This window comes from Helianthus annuus, chromosome 17 (genome assembly GCF_002127325.2).
Source record: "Helianthus annuus cultivar XRQ/B chromosome 17, HanXRQr2.0-SUNRISE, whole genome shotgun sequence".
Lineage (NCBI taxonomy): Eukaryota > Viridiplantae > Streptophyta > Magnoliopsida > Asterales > Asteraceae > Helianthus > Helianthus annuus.
Window position 1 is genome coordinate 142,670,321 of NC_035449.2, and position 9,091 is coordinate 142,679,411.

Here is a 9,091-nt window from a genome sequence, read left to right on the forward strand (position 1 = left end):
TGCATTTGAGTCCTTTAGGGTTTGCGCTTCATTGTCATTTTCATCCTTGAGTTTGGCAACTTACTGTGACTTTCGTCCCTCGAATTTTGGCTAGCAGAGATGAAAATGGCAAGATTTTAAACTTTTTTTTATTAGATGAAAATGACACCTCAGAGAGAGACGAAAGTCATAAAAGCGTTCAAATCTCAAGGACGCAAATGATATTTTACTCTAGTATTATATATAACATTTCATGAGACTTAGCTACAGTGCCTTAGTTTCATTTTTCTTCTTTCTTCATTTTTTTGTTTTCCCTAATTTTTAAATTGTATTTCATACAATCCCTCAAGTTTAGTAAACTTAATTTTCCCCTACGCTTTAGTTTAATTTTTGTTTACATCCCCTGCAGTGTAGTTAGGTTGATTTTTTCCTTTTTCTTTAACTGATTTATACTCTACCCTTACTATCACACCCCTTTCTGCGGCGGAAGCACGAGGTGTGATCATGAAAGGTTCTCATTGCATACGAAAGGTAAACATGCTATATGCTCACAAAATAACTTCAAATACCAACCATTCATAATTTGAAAACACAAGTTTAACGTCTACATCGCGATGATAGCTTAAAACATTGTCTTAAAAGTTTACAACTTTATTTAAACAAAACATAGACGACATCCACAAGCATGAGTAGGACCGCGCGCACATCCACCTTTAATTACCTGAAATACATGTGAGTTTTGGAAAAACGTCAACATAATGTTGGTGTGAATTCATGCAGTGATTGTTTTGAATGTCTAATATCCTTGAATGAAACATAGTATGAAACTTGTAGAATGTATGAATGCTTGAATGTAACTTGTAAAACGTATATGTAACTGGGTACTATGACTGTTTGAATGTGTGAGATTGCTAGTGGTTTGCAAGGCCACTAACATATGTCGCGACATAGGAAGCCATCAAACCTAGGAATTTTTGTCACCTTGACTGAGACACAGAAGCACTCATTGGTAGAAGTAGGCCAAGAGTGGGGTTGCCTGAAACCCATTAGATCTAACCTTTTGTTTCGCGGTCTGAATGTATACGTTGATTAATGGTGCTTATGATACCCTATTCGAGACATGGTCTAGAATGTTTCACTTGAATGTTTTTGTACCCATCATAACACATGTAAACAATATAAAATTTGTGACATGTATTTTACCCCCGAAGTGTAAAACAAAAACAGTTAAAGAAAAGGGGGAGCATGAACTCACAACTTTGCGTTCCTTGCGTCGTAAACTTCACCGGGTTTGCTTTATCTAGCGTCGTGACCTAAACGTGTTTTCTTAACGTTAGTCACTAGACTTGTATCGCACAAGTACAGTCACTCTCTTTGGTGTATATATTCTTGTGTTAAAAATATTTTATATTTTTAACTAAGTATCTTACTTATATTATTTTCTCTAAAATTAATATAAGTATCTCGTGTTTTGCACTTTGCACCCGAATTATGTATCTTGTATGTTGTATGTGTATTTTTATGTTTATACCCCTCACGAGTATTTAGTGTATTTTTAAGTCTTAATACACTAGCACGTATAACACATACTTTATACACTTAGCACAAAAGTTGGTGATAAAATAATATATATTTTGCTCTTAAAAATATACATACTTATATTTATTTTTATTCTTGAAGAAATCCTCATTTCTTATCACTAAAAATTAGGGAAACCTTGGTAATATTTTTAAATACATTTTTAGGGAATAAGTTTCTCAAAAACTTATATTTTTTTTTCTAAGTGTCAAAATTTATAAAAATTTTGACAGAGTTTCCCCTAAAAATAGAGGTTTCTCATGTTTTCAAAACACGTGTTTATTTTCTTTTAAATTGTCAACAATCATCAACAATAATCATCAACAATAATCACTAATTTCTCTATTTCATGAACTTGAATATTTACAAAAATGTGTAGTAACTTAATAGCACATTTTGTAAGTCTTTCCATCTCTAAAAATAAAATCATTATCTCGAAAACTTTATTTTTAAAGAATATGAAGTTTTACAACTTCTAGTCGGTATTTACGAAAATTATTTCTTTGTTAAAACTTTTGTTCCACGAGTGTCCACACTCTTGTTTGTTCACAAAAAACACATCTAGTTTACGAAAGATCCGACTTAAAATAAGACTTGTTTATATTTCACTTGGTCCTTCGAAAATACCACTTGTAGATCTTTAGATCTACTAGTTTAGAACTCCATTTCATAAGAAAAATCGTTTTTACACAAGTTCATGTTTGTGAGTGAAAGGGTTCGTCATCTAGTTATTCCTACACTAAACATAGTGCTAGTTCATGTTCCATGAACATGACCTAGCGTGGTTAAATGACGATCCGTTCCCCTACTAGCATCCAACAATAATAAATAACCATAACCAAACAAGTTTTATGAGTTTTACACCAATATTTACTCATTAACCACTTTGTTCATCATTTTTAGTAGACTTTAAACTTTGATCTCTAGTGTTCATAATTTTTACCCGATAAATCTCTTATTAACCACTTTAAATAAGATCAAGAGAGTGTTTAAAATCACTTACAACTAGCACAAGGCTAGGGAAGAAACTAGATGAAAAATGGGTGGTTAATAGCGTTGTGGTGAGGTCCTTGTGATTCCGTAAGCACCGGGTCTCCTTATGTGAACTCTAGCACCTTGGATTTATGTAGGATTGTAAGATGGAAATTTGAAAGTGTGTGGATGTGAGTGTGTGTGATCGGCCGAATGTAAAAGAGAGGGAAAGGAAGCATTTTTTTTTTTTGTTGTGAAGAAGTGTGGTAGTGGTTATCCTATATGCTTATTTATGGTCCAACTTTGGTGATTATCCACCATATAATATGCCATAAGATATTAGATATCAAGATCAAAATATTCAAATTGTAAGAGTGTGTCTCCTTTTTGGGGGGCTGATCATTGGGGGGGGGGGGGGGTAGGGTAATTGGGTTGGTTTCCAACTTAGTTGGTTAGTTTGCTTAGTTAGGGAGTTTAAGTAAGTTACTAGTGTGTTGTGTATTGCACCGGGTGTTAGGGTATTCGGGGATCCTAACTGTCTCAGAAAAAAGAAAAACAATGTTATTGTCAATATTTTTGTGTCCCGGGTAAAGTCCGGTTGTTCGGTTGGATAGTGATCCGTTAAAGTGCTAAATTACACTTTTTAGTGTCTTTTATGTACCTTTCTTGTACCCTTTCAATTCCCAACACTTAGGGAAATATTCTGGATAATAGAACGACATTTCTGCACAATATTTATGTTGTTAAAAGCTGTTTAGAGCTGAATTATATAAAATTCTGCACTTAAAGTGCGTTTCGGGTGCTTTTTAGTGCTTATTTTTGCTTCCGAAGAGTATATATATTAAACCCTTGTATGTACTCTTGGGTTTTAATGTATTTTTGTTTTTGGACCTACACCTAAGCTCCAATTTTGTTGTCTGACTGCTTTCTGCAGTTCCGTTGACACAGTGTGTCTTACCGGTGAGTTTACTAATATTTCTGACGCAACGCTCTCGTTTATGCATAAAGCAATATTTTGTAGTATACAACATGCATGAATTCACTTGTTTAGCATGTAGTTAGTCAATGTTGACATTTAAGCACATAATCGCAGTCATTAAATAATAATTAAAGTGTACGGAAATTACCGGTTTTGTGCCAGTTGTCACACTTACGTTAACAAATTTATCATTTTGAGTTTTTAACGGTTACGTTTTCTAAATCATCGCTCTATTCGAGTTATTTTTATCTACGTTTCGATGTGAAATTTTGTAGCGTTGCTTACTTGCTATTAAAACCTCAAACATTTTTTAAATTGTTAGCGCTCATATCTAAATTCATCATTGCGACATGCTTTTTAATCTACATTTAAATTGAAAAGTTGTAATATGCGGTCCTCGTGTTTATCGTTATATACATTCTGGTTTTAATCTTGTTTGAATAACTTGAAGTTTCGTATATAATGAAGTAACTTTTCCGTGACTTTCGAGTACGTAGAAGGCTCCGTCAGGATTTGTTTATTTTTATCTACGTTTGGAACTTGCGTGACTTTCGAGTATGTAGAAGGCTCCGTCAGGATTTGTTTATTTTTATCTACGTTTGGAACTTGTTGCAAAGTGCAGGTGGTAATCACTAGGATTATTATATAAATTATAAACATACATTTATAAAGAGGATGCAAAGTACATTTGTCATGTTGATCCATGTGAACTCCACTAGCTTTTTTTTTTTTTTTTTTGTACTTTTTTTTGAAAGTTTTAAGGATATAATCTAAATAGCATTTTTTTGAATGACAAAAAGGAGATACATGAAATAAAAAGTTGATGGTTAGAAAAGGCTAACCAAACAACTACACAAGAAACTACATGTGCATTAGTGGATTTTTAAGCCACCCGGTCCAATATAACCTAAGCTTTATAAAAAAAAAAGCTTCATGTTTAGATGAATAGTCTTGAAGATTTTCTCATTCCTTGCCTTCAAAATAGCCCATCATGTCATGAAAATTATGCCTTCAACCACATTTTTTTTATTCTTCGTTAAATGACAATATTGACGCCATGTATAGATCTTCTTAATATTCAACAGAATCGGCCCCGAAAGTTGTAACCATTTTATAACAAAGTTCCAAACCTTCTTTGCAATTTAACAAAAAATGAATAAATGATGAGTTGATTCCACTTCCCTTTAACACAAAGGACGCCTAATAAATGACATATCTATCCCTTTATTTAAAATATTCTCACAAGTTGGTAATTTGTCAAGAAAAAACCTCTAGACAAAGATGTTATCTTTCTACGGAGGCTTTTATTCCGTTTGGTTTGCCAAAATTACTTCTGGAAGAATTTTCTTTACAATTGAACTTCTAACTTGTTTAACCACAAATTCTTTTTGCCCTTCGAAATCCCACTTAAATCTATCAAGTTCATCAATCCGATGATATTCTTGTGCAATATTAGTTAGCACTCTGAATTGCCTGATTTCCACACCTCCGTGAAATTCACGGCTTCACGCCTTCACGCCTTCAATCCCATTTCCATATACCATTTTCCAATCGATCTTTGATAAAGTCTTGGTAACCGAGATGCTAAAGGCTCATTTCCAATCCAAACTTGCTTCAAAAACTGAGTTGAATCTCCTTTACCCACATTTAAAAAAACCCGAAGATGGTTTAAGTTTTCTTCTTGTAAGTAATGAACACTTTTAACTATCCTGCTCCATTATCCATTTCCTTTGGCAACCGATTTTTTTTTAATAAAAAAACATCTATATAGCATATAAATCCATGCAAGGTTCTAGCTCAACTAGCTGAAGTGTTTGTTGTGCATCTAAAGCCTAAAACTCCTTAGACTAACTCCATCGCTTCCGAAGATGTGCCGCCGGAGATCAGGTGGATTTGCCATCTACAAGGGCTTGCTATATTTTGAATCGTGTGCCATTTTTGCCATCTTTATTAGATCATGGGGTATGGAATGGATACTCTCTCCCGCCACGTAGGCGTCACGTCATCACGGGAGGAGGACCATCCTCTTGGGGACTACCCAAGGGTGTGGAGAACTACCCACTTTTAATTAAAAAAAATAATCTATACATATAATAAAAGAAACCACTTTGAGGACACTTGTCATCATATTAGGCCATGCCTTATAGATAATTATAATTTTAGTTTAATCTCTTCTAATTAATTATAGATAATTCTCCTACGAAATATTATTTAGTTTAATTATTATTTTTATATTTACCTATTTACTTCAAATTCAAACTTAGTTATCTAATTTGATATTAGAGTAAATTACGATTTTGGCCCCTGTGGTTATATCACTTTTACCCTTTTAGCCCCAAAAAGAATTTTTTAACATCTGAGCCCTCAACGTCTTTTTTTCTAACCCTTTTGGACCCTAACGTCTTTTTTTTAACTCTTTTGGTAGGGGCCAAAAGGGTTAGAAAAAAAAGACGTTGTGGGCTCAGATGTTAAAAGATTCGTTTTTTGGCTAAAAGGGTAAAAGTGATATCACCATAGGGGCCAAAATCGTAATTTACTCTTGATATTAACTATATATTTGAACGTTTTGTTTAGTTTGGTATCAAATAAATTTTACGAAACTTAAAATAAAATTAACTAATATTATTTATCATTTCTACATTTACAAGTTTTAAATAAATGGTTAAATTTATTGAGACTTCGTTACATTTACAAGTTTTAAATAAGGGATTAAATTTATTGAGACTTTATTAACAAATTTTACTACAATATAATAATCTATTTATATCAATATAAATATATATTTATACTATATTATATAATAAAACATTAATGTATAATACCTATCATTCATTGTAAGCATTTATTTTATGATTTTCTAACCAAATTTTGTATTAATATATGAAATATTTTTATTTTCATTACTAAAAAAATTATTATATCAATTTTATTAGAGACATATTGTGTTATTATTTAGTATATAAAATTAATTTATTCGACCCGTGTAATACACGGGGTTATAATCTAGTATATTACTAAATGAGAGAGAGAGAGAGGGGGCCCACTAAATGAAAACTCAGCCAACCAACCACCACGTCGCCTCCGTCTTGCAGAAGCCGCCGAGGACGCGACGACCCACCGGGGGGTAGTGTGCGACGCCGGGGACGGACCGGGACGGGATGGGGACGACCCCCTTACCCTTTGGTCTTATAATTTTATTGAACCATCTCATCACATTAATTAAAAGCCTCATTTAGTTGTCATACTTTCTTTCAAACGAATCAATCAGGGTTGTGTTAAATACACCAACCTTTTTTTTTACTTTTTTCTCACAAATCAACTTTTTAAATTTACATAAACTAAGACCATGTGTAGTGGTGAACAAACATAATGCCCTCACCATGAGGCATTATCCGACACGTGGCATCCTAGTCAGCGTTGGGGCATTATAGCAAAAGTGGCGTAGTGGGGCATTATGCCAATAACCCTCATTCAATCATTTCACAATTATTTTTTTTTAACTTTAAATACTTCATTAAATTAAAAAAAAAATACAATACTAGAAATAAAAAAATATCCGATTAAATTTAAAAAAAACAAAAAAAACACTAGTTTTCGTCTTCGCTTTCTTCACCCTCGCCAACTTCGTCTTCCTCGTCCTCCGTTTCTTCCTCTCCCTCAGGTGGTACATACCGAACCGACCATGCGTGGTGTACCAAATCAACCATTAGCTGGGAATGGTACGGCTCGTAATGCAACTCTCGCGCATTATTCACTCTTTCTTCCATTGTCGCCTGTGGATGCTCCTCTTCAACGGCTTCTGGCACATAATTCTGGCATATCGCCTTTCCTTCGTCTTCCAAAATCATGTTGTGCATGATTATACAAGCGTACATAGCATCTCTCATTTTTTGCTTGCTCCATGCATGACAAGGATTTCTCAAATATTGTTAGCGTTGTTTAAGAACCCCAAAGCATCTCTCAATGTCTTTTGTGAAGACTCTTGAACCTTTTTAAAGTATGCTCTTTTTTCATCAATAGGTTCACTATACGTCTTCACGAAAATCGAATACCTAGGATAAATTCTGTCGCTCAAATAATATCCATGAGGGTAGTAGTTTCTGTTATGGGTGAAATTCTGAGCCCATATCCTGATTTTGTATCTTGATTTTTTATTAGTTGTATATGATCAGGATACCAGATCAGGATACCGGATCAGGATATTAGTAATATCCTGAGGCAGTATCCTGACTATTACTAACGATTGGCTTGTAAAACGTTGGTTGCAAGGTACCAACGTTAAAAGACTTGATCTACCTGAAGATTCGCTCAAGGTGGTTGAAAAATGGACGTTGATGGTGGAAGAATGGGTCTTGTAACGGTCAGAAAGGCATATTCCGCGAGAATATCGGATGTTGGTCAATGTTATTGACATTGTAACGGTTATATGAGCTGAAGACCCGGTTTTGTAGTCAATAAGCACGTGGAAAACAAGTAGAAAGAGTCCCCCAACGTTCAGAATGGAATATTCCCAGCATCCCGGAATAATAGGAGAGTTAGTTTGTTTTTGTAACTATATAAAGGGGCGATCGGATCATAGGTAGACACAACTTTTCACACACTTTCACTCACACTCTTTGCTCTCTAGCTACTAGCAACCACTACACACAAACAGTTGTACTCAAATCTCATTGTAACACTTAGCGATCCGATCAATATCCTACACTGTATCCTGACGTTTGAAGTAATAGAAGAACAAGGCAGCTGCGATTGTCAGCTCCCGAGGTTTTATGCCGGCGATCTAGATTGATCAAGGGCTTTCCTCGTACATCACGTGTCAACCTTTACTTTTTTGCTCATTGTTTGATCACAGATACGGCTCTATATCCTGAGCCGTATCCTGAAACTGTTTTTGCAAATAACTCAATTAACATATTTTTGAACACATTCTCTTAGCACACTACCTCACTTAACTAATTTGATCACTTAATTGCTTCGGTAATTTTTGACCAAAACAGTTTCCATTTGCGTAAAACGACGCTTTTGGAGCTTTGCCAGAAATCCACTCCTCTAACAACGGAGATTGTTCAAAAACATTGATATCATTGCATGACCCGACCACGCCAAAGTAAGCCGACCAAACCCAAAGGTCATGTGAAGCAACCGCCTGAAGAATAATAGTGGGTCCTTTTTGGTCACCACGTGTGTGTTGGCCTCGTCATGCAGTCGGGCAGTTATCCCAACGCCAATGCATGCAATCTATGCTCCCGATCATACCAGGCAAACCATGCTCAGCATTATGTACACATCAATTATACCTTTATAAAAAAATATAGACAAACATAAGCTTCAAAAAAAAAGAAAATTGTAAACATAATCGTCGTTTTTTTTTTAAAAAAAAAGTAAAGTATAGGAATTGTACCGCGACAAAAATGCTCCAAGCTGTCTCGTGTTGTTTTCTCCGCCATTTTTAGATACTCGTCGTTGATGTCGGTAGTGTTACCATAAGCAAGGATTCGTAACGCCGACGTACACTTTTGGATACCGGTAAATCCAAGTGCCCCTCTCGCATCCGGTTTTTGTTTAAAATAATCGTAGTTGGCT